The sequence below is a fragment of the Amaranthus tricolor genome, chromosome 7 (genome assembly GCF_026212465.1).
Source record: "Amaranthus tricolor cultivar Red isolate AtriRed21 chromosome 7, ASM2621246v1, whole genome shotgun sequence".
Lineage (NCBI taxonomy): Eukaryota > Viridiplantae > Streptophyta > Magnoliopsida > Caryophyllales > Amaranthaceae > Amaranthus > Amaranthus tricolor.
The window spans coordinates 17672203-17688845 of NC_080053.1; positions in this window are offsets into that span (position 1 = coordinate 17672203).

Sequence of the window (16643 nt, forward strand, 5' to 3'; positions counted from 1 at the left end):
TTCATTTTCTTCATACTATGATCATCTTGTATAATACTTCTACTATCTATTAGTTGGGATTTGGGTTATGTTCATACAGAATGGGTTTTCCTCAACAGAAAAGAAAGCTCAGTCATGCTACTAGCCGTGTTCTGTGGTCAAGCTATACGACTTCTAAGGCAAAGCTCTGACTAAGAAGAGCCTTTTTTCAAGAAGTTTCATGCAATTTAACAAGAAACAAATTTAGAATTGTTAGATTTTAGGATTCAACAGTTGCACAAAAGGGAACAAGAATTTGTATTGGAATTATTCTCACTTTCTTTACTCATAATTTGGCAATTTAACAAGCAACTAATTTCTGTAAAACATCAATAAAATAAATTATCCACACCAAACAAACCTATGTTGAATACTAATTTATACTCATAAAACAACAAAACTACCACACAAATTTTAGATTTTAAGTAAAATAACAAAACCATTTTCAACATTCCACATTCAAGAAACCACATTCCACAAAACCACATTCCCCAAACACTAATTTCAGATTTTACTTCACCACTATTCAATAATTAATGGGACACAATTACACAATTGACAAAACTAATTATGGACAAACCACAAAATCACAAACCCTAAACAAATTCAAAATTATCAATCTTTATTCCTAAATCCTAAAAATGTCTACATTAATGTTCTCCCCATCTCTTTAATTAAAAGCTATCATTTTCTTCCATGGAAACGTTTAAGAAAAAGAAATAATAAAAATCCTTTTAATGTATGTTTAATCTCTCTAAATCATCGTCGCTAACAGTTGAAATCCGTGACCACGCCTTTACTTAAATACTCTGCACTTAAACATCATAGTTTTTCATAGTTTGATAATTTGCCAATACTACTTGGCTAAAATAATCATATAAAGAACAAAACTAAAAAACATTGAAGCTTTTCATTTCTAAGAGAAGAATTCCAGATTAATTGAATGAGAGACAATAGAAGCTTACAAATCCTCATTATCCACCCTCAAACTTGGGGTGGTATAAATCATACCAAGCTTGGAAAGAATGGGTTATAGTTTGGTGGATGGTATTATCTTTTTTAGCATGTCAACTAGTTGCTCAGACGTGGATAAGTATTGGAATTCAATAAGACTGACAGTCATTGTCTATGTATTTGATGCGATAATGAAAATAGGATTTGTAATGCCAAGTTCTTCAAGTAAACAAACTAACCATGTGATTTCATAAGAAACTGCAACTCCATATCCTACTTCTAAAAAGGATTTTAAGACAGTAGTTTGATTTTTGGACTTCCAGCTTACTAAACAATCACCAAATAATATAACGTAACCTGTTACTGATCGTCTTGTATCTAAACTCAGATTTTGTGTAGGCCATTAACTTTAGGTTATCACCCTCCTTTAGAAGGATACCTTGCCTTGAGGTTACTACAATATAAATGAGGGTATGAAGCATAGTTATTTGAATCTTGATCCTGACCTATGATTCACTAGTGGAAAAAACATCATTTGCTGCGATTTTTTGGCCATCATAAAATACGGTTTCGACTCCAAACATTAGTGATAGCAGCAGATGGCCTATTTTAAATGCCGTGGTTTAAAACCGCAGCACAAAAGTGCACTATATGCTGCGGTTTTTTAGGAACTGCACCATATAGTGTAAGACTATGTGATGCGGTTCTCCCTAAACCGCAGCATATAGTCTTTTTTTTTAATCCAAAATACACTATATGTTGCGGTTTTGGGAGAACCACAGCATATAGCATATATATTTTTTTTGTTTTTTTTTCGTTTTATAAATAGTCCAATGATCAATATAAAATGTAATAATCCAATGATAATTACCAATTATCACCAATAATCACCAACTAATATATATATATATATACACTCTCGATCGTACATATAATACATGTATAATTTAGTCATATATATATATATATATATATATATATATATATATATATATATATATATATATATATATATATATATATATATATATATATATATATAATAATAATAATAATAATAATAATAATAATAATAATAATAATATATAAACGTCCTAAATCTAAACAAATTACATTAATTACCAAGAACATAAATTAACAAGATCCACGACAATCTTGTCTTTTAATTCGCGCATTTCCCCATGTATCAAAGGGCGTGTTTCCCTTGGCGTGTCACATAAAACCAATAATATAATATTATATGAAATACTTAAAAAATTTTAAATTAAATGATACATAAGCATTAGATTTTACCAATAGTAAATATATAATATTATAATTTAAGAATGTAACAAACACTTACGGCATCAATATTTTCGACTCCAACGTTCTTCACTGACTGTAAGATATCGTCCATGTATTTGACAGTGTAGTAGCCACAATCAACGGTATTATCTGGTCGAAAGCACTAAGAGAAAATAGATGTTAGTGCGAAAAACGCTTAAAAATCCTTAAAATCGCAACTTAGCACGTAATTTCAAGCATATGACTATAATTTTCAATTCTAACCACTTCAACACAATAATATATACCAAATAGTGTTATGTGCCAAGTTTCGTGCAAAACAAACCAAGTTTGAGTTACTTTATGCGCGAAAGTGCCAAAAAAGCTTTAAAATCCTTAAAATCGCAACTTACCTAGTAATTTTAAGCATATGACTATGATTTTTAATTATAACCATTTTAATACAATAATATATACCAAATAGTGTTGTGTGCCAAGTTTCATGCAAAACAAACCAAGTTTGAACTATTTTATGCGCGAAAGTGCCAAAAACGCTTAAAAACCTTAAAATCGCAACTTACCAAGTAATTTTAAGCATATGACTATGATTTTCAATTCTAACCATTTCAACACAATAATATATACCAAAAAGTGTTGTGTGCCAAGTTTCATGCAAAACAAACCATGTTTGAGCTACTTTATGCGGAAAAGTGCCAAAAACGCTTAAAAAACCTTAAAATCACAATTTACCAAATAATTTTAAGCATATGACTATGATTTTCAATTCTAACCATTTCAACACAAAATTAATAATCACTTTTTAACATATATACTTAGTCCTAATTTAACCACAAAATTAAGTAATAATCATTCATTTAACCCTAATTTACAATAGTTAACCTTCATAATCTATAAATTGTTCCAAAAATATGTATATTCTAATAACAATATTGTTTTAACCCTAATTAACCCTAATAATAACACAATTTTTTTTAAATTGTCCAAATTATATTTATTCTAATAACCATTATTAACATTCATACTAACAACTAATACTAACATCATATAAAAACAATAAAAATAAAATCACATTCATAAATTTAGACAACTAATTAATTAACATTCATATTAATATTCATACATATAAAACAAAATAATTAACATACTATTAATATAAACTTGAACAAATGTAATATTATCAACTAATACATCTAAATAAAATAACATTTAAACTATAAATAATAAACAACATCAATTAACCCTAAAAACTTGAAAAACAATGAAAATTGGTATCAAAAGAAATTACCTTGTGTATCTAGATGAAGAATAGCTACAATGTGACCTACAATGAAACAAGAAAAACAAAATTAATAATTGTAACCATTTCTCAAAAAAAAAAACCAAAAAACAAAAAGCAAATGAAATACCTTGAAATTTTTCGTGGGTTTTTAAAGCAAATGAAGAAGAACAAGAACAAGAATGAAGACAGTGAAGAAGAAGCAATTTTTTTGTAAAACACAGTGATGATGAAACAAAGAAGAAGCAAAGAAGAAGACAGTGAAGACAGCGATGAATAGTAGCTAGTTAAAGAAATGCAAGAAGGCAGTAGCAAGATGAAGATGAAAATTGTGAAATTTTGTGGGTTTGAAGAAAAATTGAAGCTTGAAGAAGAAGAAGATGATGAAATAGTCGCGTGTTTTCGTGGGTTTATGCAACAGTATGTAAGGGTTTTATGAAAATGGAACGTTAAAAGGCGGGTTTTTAATTTATGACAGAGTTATTTGTTGTGGGCCAAACAAAAGCGCAGCATATAAGCACTTATTTGCTACGGGCCACATAAAACCGCAGCATTTAACCACTTATTTTCCGCGGGCATCAAGAAATCGCAGCATTTATTCTTTTTTTTTCCTAATTATTTTATGCTATTTAATGCTGCGTTTGCTAAAAACCGCAGCAGATACGTTCTTTTCTATTAGTGATTCTACGATTCTAGGATCCAAAAATAGGCGAATTATCAGGAATGTAGGTAGGATCTTAATTTGGTATAATCATGAGATCCTACTTAACTCAATAATTTTAGGTGGTAGGATCATAACATGATTCTACGATCCTAATGTAACAAGCGCAACAACGCCGGTATATAATTCACACTAATAATTAGGTTTACAATTAATAATGTGAAAGTCTTAAATTCCAAACTGCTAAAATAATCCATTAAAATTTACAATCGTTTAAAAACATAAGTTTAAAATATTATAATTGAGGGAATAACACATTGTTTTCTCAAAACATAATAAAAGCATAAATACACCCTGATCATCAAAGTCACCAATAAGTAAAATAAAATACAGCTAAATACTTGATAAAGAAAATAAATATTTCGGCCTGGATCGATCTTGAAGCTAATCCTTCCTGCTATTGTAAACTAATAATTCAAAATACAAATTACAATTGGGAATTTAAATTTTCTTTTTGTTGATGGCTAAAGTAAAACTTACAAAAAACAGTAAATATAAACTTGAAGATTATGTTTGTAACGATAACCGTTACCTGAAAACTTGATACTTGTTGTAGGCGTGTAATCACTTTCCTTTTATGATATTTCCCCCACAAAGGTAATTGGGTTTTGACTTGGAAATTCACAACGAGATACAAACAACACAACATACTCTTAGTACTTAGGGTATGTCACTTAACAACAAGTGTTTGATCAATTATAAGCTTTGAAAATTCTAACAAAAGTTAATTACTCTCTTGAAAGAACACAAGTGAAAAAGAAAGAGCAAGAATGAATTCAGAAAATTGGTGTAGTAAACATCCTTCCTCAGGCCCCTATTTATACTACTCCAAGTATAGCTAAAGGTCATGACACATTCAATCACCCATTGATGACCAATCTTAATGGCCTCCAATAAATACCATTAACCAAGGTATTCATGAGCATTATTCCTCCCAATTAATCCTTTGTAACATCAGAAGTGATATGGAATAAAGGAAGGAATCCAATGCAATTAACTAAAAGGATACGTAACGACACAACGGTCATCTCAGAGGAAAAAGCCGAGTCGGCTTTTGCTCTAACACCAGGAAAGTTGACTCGGCTTTACCTGCTGGACAAATTGGTTTATTCCAGAACCTAAAGCCGAGTCGGCTTTAGACCCAATATCAGGAAGCGAAGTCGGCTTTTCTTGCTGACTCGGTTTTCCAATATCCTTTTTGTCCAATCCTTTGAACCCCTTTGGACCTTGTATTTTAATACATATTGTCCCACAACTATTTGTAGTACTTGGTGATTATATACTTAGAATTGTTATACACTAAATGTTCAACAATCATCCCCCATTTAGAGTTTAATAAGCTTCTTTCTCAATTACAAAACAAATTTTATAATTCCATTTCATGCATCAAAGCTAATATCACTACGGATTGAATTAACGCCTAGTACAACACACTTCACAAGTGATCGAGCCAGAATCAATATCCATTCAGATTTGAATCAAATAACCCTTCCAACCACTCGAAGATGAAGCACACACAAAATCAATAACACAAAGTCATTAAGCTGAGACATTATAAGGCCGTGTCCGTATCTTATTCATAAGTTTATCATAGTCGGTATGCCAATCTTGACTACTTGAAGTGGCCACACTCCAAACTTATATATGTAGGTTCTCATTACGTATAAAACATATCCCCGTGAAATGGATACAACACCAAGAGCTCTTCAACTCTTGATCTTGAGAACTTTTAATGGACGACTACCTTTTTCATCACGGTCCAAAGCAACGATGGGTCATTAGAGCTTGTTGCTTACAAAAATCAAAAGGAATTTTAAAACATTGAATTCAAGACATGATGTTACTCATGTGTGAATTGTGCTTTTCCAAATGACCTTTAATGACATAATCCAATTGCAATTGACGCTTGTTCAATTGAATCCTTACTCATGGCTTTCGTAAAAGAATCAGCCACAACTTAGTGTTCACATAGTCAAAAGTTATGACCCCATTAGTGATAAGTCCTTCCACTAGGCTGTGCCAGAGAGCAATATTACAAGACTTACCATTATACACTTGACTATATGCCCTACCTAAAGCCGTCATGCAATCCGTATGAATCGCCACCGGTGAAATTATCTTAGGTAACAAAGGTATCTCAAACATAAGATTCCTTAACCACTCAGCTTCACTAGATGCTGAAGCAAGAGCTATGAATTCCGCTGACGTAGTAGAATCAACTATACATGTGTGTTTCTTAGAGGACCATGAGATAGCACCTCCCCCACAAACAAACACCGAACCACTAGTAGAAGAATTATCCTCTTCATTAGTGATCCAACTAGCATCGGAATAACCTTCTAAAATAGGAGGTTCACCGCTATACACTATACCATAATCCTTGGTACGCAACAAGTATCTTAATACTCTCCTTATCGCTATCCAATGATGGGGACCCAGGTTGCTTGTAAACCTACTAAGTTTACCAATCGCAAAAGCTATGTCTGCCCTTATACAGGTCATGGCATACATCAAAGATCCAATGACCTTTGAATACTCCAATTGTGAAATTGGTTGTCCGGTATGTTTGGAAAATTTCATATCTGGTTCTGTGGGAGTAGAGACTGCTGCCTTATCAAGCATGCTAAATTACTTAAGTAATTTCTCAACATGGTAAGATTGCGTTGACTTAGCTTGATTTGGTTACCTTGTTTCATGATCTTAATACCTAAGATCACATTGGCCTCCCCCATATCCTTTATTTGAAAGGACCTAAACAAAAAGTCTTTTGTCTCTTGAACTTGTACTAAACTAGTACCAAAGATGAGCATGTCATCTACATATAGACAAATGATAACCCTACTACCATGGCTATCAAATTTGTTATAAACACACTTATCGGCTTGATTCAATTTGAATCCAAAGGAAAAATTATTTCATCAAATTTTTGATGCCATTGCTTAGGTGCTTGTTTAAGTCCATATAAGGATTTAATAAGTTTACACACCTTTTGCTCTTTTCCTTCCAAAACAAACTCTTCGTGTTGTTTCATATAAACTTCCTCATCTAATTTCCCATGTAAAAATACGGTTTTAACATCCATTTGATGGATCTCTAGATGATAAATTGTAGCTAAAGCTATCAATAACCGAATAGTGGTTATTCTTACAACCAGTGCATATGTATCGAAATGATCGATACCAAGATTTTGTTTAAAGCCTTGTGCCACTAAACGGGCCTTGAACTTGTCAATAGTGCCATCAATTTTTTTTCTTTTTTGAAAAATCCACTTGCAACGTATTGGTTTGCAAGAAGGAGGAAGATCCACTAACACCCAAGTGTTATTTCCCATGATGGATTGCATCTCATCATCAATAACCTTTTTCCAAAAAGCACTATCATGTGATGCCATAGCATCCTTGTAAGTTAATGGATCACCTTCCACATTGAATAAATATGGAACACTAGAAGAAATTTTGTTTCTAGTACCTTCAACTAAATATACTTCGAATATGGTCCAAAACTTTTAGCTTTCCGTTGTCTCTTACTCCGTTCAGGAATAGGATCAACACCTTGTTGTTCATCTAGTTTTAGATTTTGATCAACATCTAGAGGTGAACCTTGTTGATTATCATCAACATCCTCATTAATACAAACTTGTAGATTTCTTTGTCTACTCAATGATGAAAATTTATTTTCATCAAAAATTGCATCTTTTGACTCAATAATCGAATGAATCGACATGTACTCATTTTGTTTTATAACACTACAAGAAAAACCATTTTTAGCAACAACTAAAGTCGTTGCTAAAAATAGCTTTTCGTTGCTAAATATGTTTTTTGCAACGACTATAGTTGTTGCGGGTACAACCGTAGCTAAAAGTTTTAGCAACGACTTTCGTGGTTGCCAAAGTCTGATGTATTTCGCAATGACTTTTATGGTTGCAAAAGATTTGCTCTAAATGTATATATATATATATATATATATATATATATATATATATATATATATATATATATATATATAAATTTATCTAAACCAATATCAAATATCTAATATTACCATTATATTTAAATATTGAAAGAAAGTTAATTACAAAAGATGCATATTTCTAGGACCACATAATAAGTAAATGTACATGACGTCGATGTTAAAAACTAGCTATTCATAACATTTAAATCCAAAAACATCGTACGTTCAAAGTGTTTGTAGATTTCACCACTTCGAGATTTAGTCCTATAGGACCTCATCAACTTTTGGTTCAGAGAACTTCAACATGCTGCAATATAAACAAAAACCATGAATCATGTTGGGATAAAGATTATTTTTTTTTAAGCAATCAAACCTTAACCAATTTATCCAACGAGAACATAATAATGTCATCAAACTCTTAAATGGTGGAGTCAACATTCTCAAAGCCTAATTTGTTAGTCATCCTAACTTACACCTAAATGAACAATGAAGCAACTGTACAAGGACAATTGACAACGGCAAAAAAAAAAAAAAAAAAAAAAAGAGAGCAAACCTGATTTTTAGATGGAGATGATTGGGACAAGGACAACTGTACAAGATTCAATTGAAGTTGCACTTATTCTATAATAATCACACTTGCACAAAGTTAGATGAAACGAAAATATTAATTTTTAAACAAACTAGAAAAATGCAGGGCAAGCCATATTTTTTACTTACATGTTATCTTTCTCCAGTCCATTGGCCATAGAATTCAAAAAATCCCAGTTGAATATATGCAAGCAAACCTGAATGTAATATGAAAATATCTTATGAGACATCATATAATTACATACACTTTAAAAGGAAAGGTGAACTTTAAAAAAGAATATATCATAAAGGGAAGGGATGTAGTACAACAGATTCAAATGGATATATGTATATATGAAATTATTAAGTCCAAAATTGCATCAAAAATAACACTGGTAGATTTCCAACTTCATCTTGTGGATAAGCTTGATGAACATAAAATACATGTCAATAAGACGCATTGATGTGAAGTATAACTTTGGGCGACAAATATAAAAGTGTCGCCTTTAGTATGGACAACAAAAAGAAAAATGACGCAAGCACTATCACCCTATTGTGGTCGCTTAAACATCAACATTTGACATTGCCACCAACACAACAGCATATAGGTAATTAGAACGTTGCTCACATATGCAATACTACAACCAATATTATAATTATTACTTTTAGCATTAATACAATCCAAAAGTCAAAAAACAATGAATATTTTGACTCTGTCGACACAACAACTTATATAACATAGTCAATTAGTCACAAAACCATATATTGAAAACACATTTTCCAAATAGCTAGATTGCACATTATTACTACTTGTTATTTGATATGTAGTACATAGGAGAGATATGCTCAAATGTCAGGTAAATATTAACTCAGTTTCATAACTCACCACACTTTTTTTATTTTCAAAATATTAGCAATATTTCACTTAAAAAGAAAAATAATAATGTTACACTACAAGTGGAAAAAGTGAAGTAAACCAATAATACCCACTGATATGCACACTAATTAGTAGCAACAATTTAAATTGATATACATACACACCAATCAATAGCAACAATAATAAGAGTATATTATCACCGCCATTGTTACCCAATAATTTAAAATCCCAATTTCCATTTTGTTTTTCTTCAAAACCCACTTTATAGAAAATGGGTTCTCTTGTTCCATTTCAAGATCTCTTATGCCTGAACCTCGACCTTCATCTTCTTATCTTCCTTCCACCAATTTCCATCGCCCCATGCACGAAATTCAGGTGACAGCCGTTTGAATCGGAATAAGCGCCAAACGTTAAGTATAAACTCCTCAACAATGTAATACTATGACAATCATAATATATTCACAAGATTTGCAAAATACATTTCAAAATTTGATTTTAAGTTCCTCGATTCTCGTTTCTCATTTTTCATTCTCAAATACTTTCAACAATTTTTCACATTCATCGCATGAATCTAAATAAATATCTTTGCTATAGTCACCTATACTTGGTAACTATAGGGTTCATCCAATGGAAGTACTTAGATCAAAAATCACATTTGCACAACACACATAATAATGATCATCTGATATATGTAAGAGTCTGGCTAGAGGAGGAACATATTCCAAACTCTAACTGTGATGAGAGCCGTCGCTCAACCAATTTTTATGCTCGAGCTTCTACAGGATGAGACTCTCTTGGTCCCTTTGTCTAACCCGACTTTTCTACGTGCCGAGAAACACGGGTGTTGAAATACATGTCGGTCCGTGGTTCGACATTTCCTTACTATCAGAGTCATTCATCCAAGTACACATAAGTTTAAAAAAGATTCCTCGTTATCTATTTCACATTGTTATCAGTGATCCCTAGACTAGTCAACCTCCAAGTCAACATTCTCATAAGGAAAAGTCAATATATTTGATAATTCAATAATTAGAGATTCTCAATAAATACAATTTCAAAAATTATGATAAGGTTATGGGGGTTATATAAGTTCTTTACAAGACCATATAAACTTATAAAACCTAAGGAAATTTTTTGTAATATTTAATAAAGAGTTTTCATCGATTAAACATGTGAATTAATTAAAAAAAATCTATAATAATCAATAAAATATTATTAAAATATATTAGAGGTCCAGAAGCTATATGAAGTGAGTTTTAGACTATAAAGTTCAACAAAAACAAGCTTATGGATTCTAACTAAATTGTTAGGCTAATTTACCGATAAACCGACATAAAATTCTTAATGTCTTCAAATGTCCACGAAACATTTTTTCAAGGGTCCTCATATGATCCTACTATATATGAGAGTGTCTCGTAAAAATTTCAAGTCCAAAATAGTCCATTTAGTATTTATTTCATATTTTTTCGTTTTTTGATTTATCGTTTTATTTAAAATTCACAAGGGTCCATAGATGGTCATATAAACTAATCCAATAATCAAAATATAAACCTACTTCCCATATAAGAGTCTCATAAAAATTATAGCTCGAAACAACTTCATTTAGTAATTATTTTATATTTTAACATTTTACGTTCTATCGGTAAATAATAAAACACTTAGTAAAAATTTATAGAAAAATAACAAAAGTTTATATTCTAGTTTAAACTTGTAGGAAAAATAATAATATGATTTTATAAACCATTTTATCCATTAATATTATATTTAACCCCCTTTGATATATTTGAACATATTTTATTAGTTAAAATTCCATAAATAACCATTTTAATGAAATAACTTTAAGGAAATAAACCTAAATGATTTTTAAATTTTTATCTACTGTGGAGATCATATAAAATAAATTCCTAAAGTTACTAAGCTCACACAAAATTCATTCACAACAATACCTTTACAAAAACACCTCAAAACACCATTTCTACCCATTTTAACATAATAGAAATTAAAAAAATTATCATGCATGAACATTAAAGTAAAAATACACATAATAAAACACATATCCATCAATAATATCATATAAATGAAAAAATTTCAAATTTATATATTTTTCTTTTGTGATTTTAATTTAATACCGATTTCGGGTAATAATCACAATACTTGAAAATTTATAATGTAAACTTATGAATAGCATTTCTAACATTAATACATATAAAATATCAAAATTTTCAATTTATAACATGCATATACTTAACTTATAATAAACACCTTATTTTTACTTTTGATACAAAAATGTGTTATTCTTACTTTAAGCCAACATGCAAGATATAATTAAATCAGTCTAACATATTGCCATATCTTTCACTTACTCAAGTAAATATAATATAAATGTCACATAGTAAGAAGGTTATAAAGTGTGTGCCATGGGCCTCCAAGGATACAAGAGAAATATAAGAAATAAGAATTTCAAAATAAGAGAAAATAAGCTCCAAGAATAATCTTCAAGGTTTCAAGAATAATAATCCAAGCTCCCAAAATAATAATACTTGAACCTTACAAAAGTTCATAATTTTGGCTTAGGAAATGATAATCGTCATCTCTAACTCCAATTATAAATTCCACATTCAACTTATAGTCCAAATCTCTCACCATTATAAGTCCCTTTTCGGCATGTCTTACTAAAATGTTCATAACCTCTAGCTCCGAACTCTAGATCCAATAATTCAAGTGTCTAATTGCTCAGAACACCATGACCCATATTTCTTAAGAACAAACTTGTAATAGTCTGAATAAAGACAACCCGGATATTTACATAAGAATATAAACTTCTGGTTAGAACTCGGATAATAAAGAAGGTCAAACTAGTCAAAGATCAATTACGTTCTTAAGGATAAAGAAATAAGGTTCAAAATCTTTAATTAAATTGCAGCGGAAAATAAGTAAAAAGTCTTACAACTTGAGAGCCTTGTGGCCTCGTTATAATAAAACTAGTGTTTCATAGTTTTCAACTATTGGCATGATAAGAGACTAAATGGACGATGGTTTCCTAAGACCCATCTCTACACGCACCTCTTAACTCTCCACCTGTCAATCACTCTGCTAGTTGTCATACAACATTATCGCAGGTTTAAAGAACAACGTACACGTCAGAGACTTAACACATCAACAATAAATAGTCAAACATGCAATGCGTTCATCCTAGCATGCAAAGACTCTAATCGTCGTTCGATTGATCCATTATCCAAAAATTTCCATCTTATGATGTTGCTTGTCTTGTTCGGGTCGCCAAAGAAAAATTTTGCAAGAATACACATGGGAGAGCTAAGCCCAAGGCAACTTCCTGACCAAGACGTTTCCCGACAATTTGACGGGATCGTCAAGGTAAAAGTATGCATACCCCATGGTGGCCCTTATTAGAACCTTGCCATGAGCCTAATATTTAATAATATAGCCCCGTAAGGGTATCCAAATCCCATATACAACCCATGTGGGCGATAATAACAACCATCCTCAAATTTCCATTTAACTCATTTTCAATTATTCGGAGTGTCTAAATCCTTAAGTGAAATATAACATCACACAATTGGATGAAATTACATTACTTCATAATAACAATTGCATAGTCATGCAAAGTCTAAATACTTAAGTGAAATATAACATCACACAATTGGATGAAATTACATCACTTCATAATAACAATTGCATAGTCATGCAAAGTCATCACTTCAATTCAAAGCGTTCACTGACCCCTTATGAATCAAGGTCATATCAAACAAACATAGAGCCACGTATCAAAACGTGCACACATTCATGTCTCCTAATACATTAATTTCATCTCAAAACATCATACACAAATGAGTCTATACACTAAGGTCATAACTTATAAGTTCAATGTACGACTTCTATGTAATTAGGCTTTTACGCAAAAAATTAACTACTTCAAATGAAAAATCCGACATCACCACTGTGTTTAGAGTGTACTAACTACCTTAGCTACCAAGTTTCGTAATGGTTGAAGTTAAAATGCAAAACGATGCAAAAACCAACCAAAAAGTTAGCGGCGAGTCGTCGCTTATAAGCAGCAACTCGTCGCTTTCTTTAGAAGCAAATTTCACCAAATCTGAACACCGGCGACGAGTTGCGGCTTCAGGCGACAACTCGTCGTTTTCTTCTAGAAAACATTTTTCGTTTGTTTCTTTTCAACATATATTTATTTATATTTACATATATATTTATATATAAAATTCCATCCCAATTATAATATATGATTCACATCCTTCATGACACACATGTATGTATAACATTCTTTCTACCAATTTTCATGATACAAGAAACACAACAACATAACTTTATATTACTCATGGAAATTATATGTTAATACATTTTATTTATAAGACATCTATAAATAATAATCAATAGCTAGCCAAAAACATAATTCTTCATGAACAATCCTTTAGTTATAATTTATTAATTCAAACACATACGCATAAAGCACATGAATACGTTCTTATCTTATCATTTAATTACAAAAATTACTCAAACTATAAAAGGTTTATGGATTGAAATGACTTACAAAGATGAGATTGATATGAATTGATTATAAAATTCCAAAGTAAATATAAGCCAAAACCTCCTATATGGTCTTTTCTTTTGCACCAAACACCCACACTCTCACAAGTTCTCTAAAGTATTTCTGAAATTTGTTTGCTTTGATGGAATGAGATTGAAAGGTCTTGGTGTGGTGTTTAAATAGGGATTATTAGGATAAATGAAGGGACTAGTTATAATTTGCATTAAAATTAAGGGATATAAGGTTCTGAATTCTCCTTGGTATTCTAAGGAGAATGAAGAGTTTTAGTATCAAATTTCTAATTTTTGTTTGGCATCTAATGAAGGAGTATGAAGAGTCCTAGCGTATGAGATATTCATGATTCTTAATATAATGCTTCTAGATTTATGGTACAAAATGTCAAGAAATGAAGAGTTGGATGATTGATTAATTAAGGTGTAATGGTAGGTAATGAAAGGTTTGTAGAAGCAAAAAGGATTCTAGAAGATAGTTAGCTATCTACACATTAAGTCCCTTCAATTCTATGAACCAAAATATTCCATCACTTAACTATTAGTATGATCACTATTTATTATTATTATTATTATTATTATTATTATTATTATTATTATTATTATTATTATTATTATTATCAGGGTGTTACAATACTATAGTGTTAAATTGAGTAGAAGATGGTCGAAAATCCACAAAATAGAAGGTGTTCGAAATTGGCTTACTCTTAGTTGTCCAAAATGTTTGAGGGTAAAACATAACCTTTCATGCTCCAATTGATTCAATTCTTGAGTCTAAAATTTGAGGAATTTTGTGTATAAGATCACTATAAGGTTTATTTATACATGCATGAAGAGAAAGAATAACGATAATGATGTATTTTTAAGTAATTTAAGGACTCAAGTAAATCATATAAAAATAACAATTAAAAATAAAAAAATTACCATGAATAGTACTACATTTCGACTTTTTTCCTACAATAATATCAACTATTGATTAACTATGAATATACCACCTTTGAGGGGTTTCCTCTGATACCCTGTAACTTGTAGGTAACCTACAATTGTAGGTCAATTGTAATAAAATAGAGGAAAAATGACCCCTTACCATCCTTTCACCACTCATCCCAGCCCTCTACCAACTCGACCACCACAACCCCATCCAAACTTTTTGCCGCCAGCCTCCCCACCCTACTCCAGCATGGTTCCCCACACCTACACAACCTAGATTTTCTCTGCCACCACCCGCATTTTTAGGGCCATGTCATAAAATTTATAGGCCCTGAGCAAAAAAAAAAAAATTTGCGCCCTTAAAAAATATCTTCCATTAATTTAACAAACAATATTAGATTATTAATGAATGTTTAGAATATTAAAAATTAAAATTGTAGCAACCCAACATGATTTTAGCGAATTTAGTAAAGTTTCTAAATAACATGATATTGTTAAAATCAGCAAGATACAATAAATAAGCACAATACTAGAAGTTGAAGAAAAAAGATACAAATACCAAAAAAACAATTCAAAATAAAAATTAACAACAAAATTATATAACAAAATAATTCATTGGTGTACTAGAGACAAATTAACCTTGTTTAAAACTAGTTTTTAACAACTAACTCTAGAATTGCCTCATCTACTCAACCTATGTTGATTTTCATCACAAATACAATTTTCCTATAAATAATTTCTACTCTATCATCAACAGATCTCTCATTCTTAAGCGTATATTTTTATTATTATAAGTGCTAGAATCGCCAAAGCATTCCATGATTTATCTCTGTCCAAAATTCTTCTTTCCAACCATAAAATCATTATTCTCACCATTATTTTTCATGCAAGAAGAAATCCCCATTCTCTTATTAGAAAATCGTTACTGGTTCTCTCAGCACAACCATTATCGCTCCTTCTAATTCTCAAAAAACTTAACATAATCAATCCTCTCTTTCCTCTCACCACATTACTAGTATGTCCATTATAACGACAATTAGAGAATTTACTTTGATCATCATTGAATAAAATTATGGGGTCTCCAATTTTTCTTGAAACTTGAGAAAACATGAGAGTAGGAGAAGATGAGGAGTTGAGAAGTCATGGAAAAATGAAACAGATTTTGGAAACTAAAAACGCATGGAATGAAGCATTGCTCTTTGCCCATATCGTTTAACGAGAAGCTTTTATTAGAGTTCATTCTGTATCATAAATTCAAGATTTAGAAAAAGAAAATTAATGTTGAAACTTCTAGATTTAAGACGATGACTAAAGGATAAGGGGTGATGGTGGTGGTAGTTCTTGAAGGTGGTCGCTGTGCTGGATAGTTTTAGGGTAAGATGTGGCAAAGGGGATGGCAACTGACAGTGGGGGATGGCTGGATCTAGCGTGGGGTGGTATACAATTGGGAGAAGGTGGGTGGGAAGTTTTTGAAATTAAAATTTAAATAT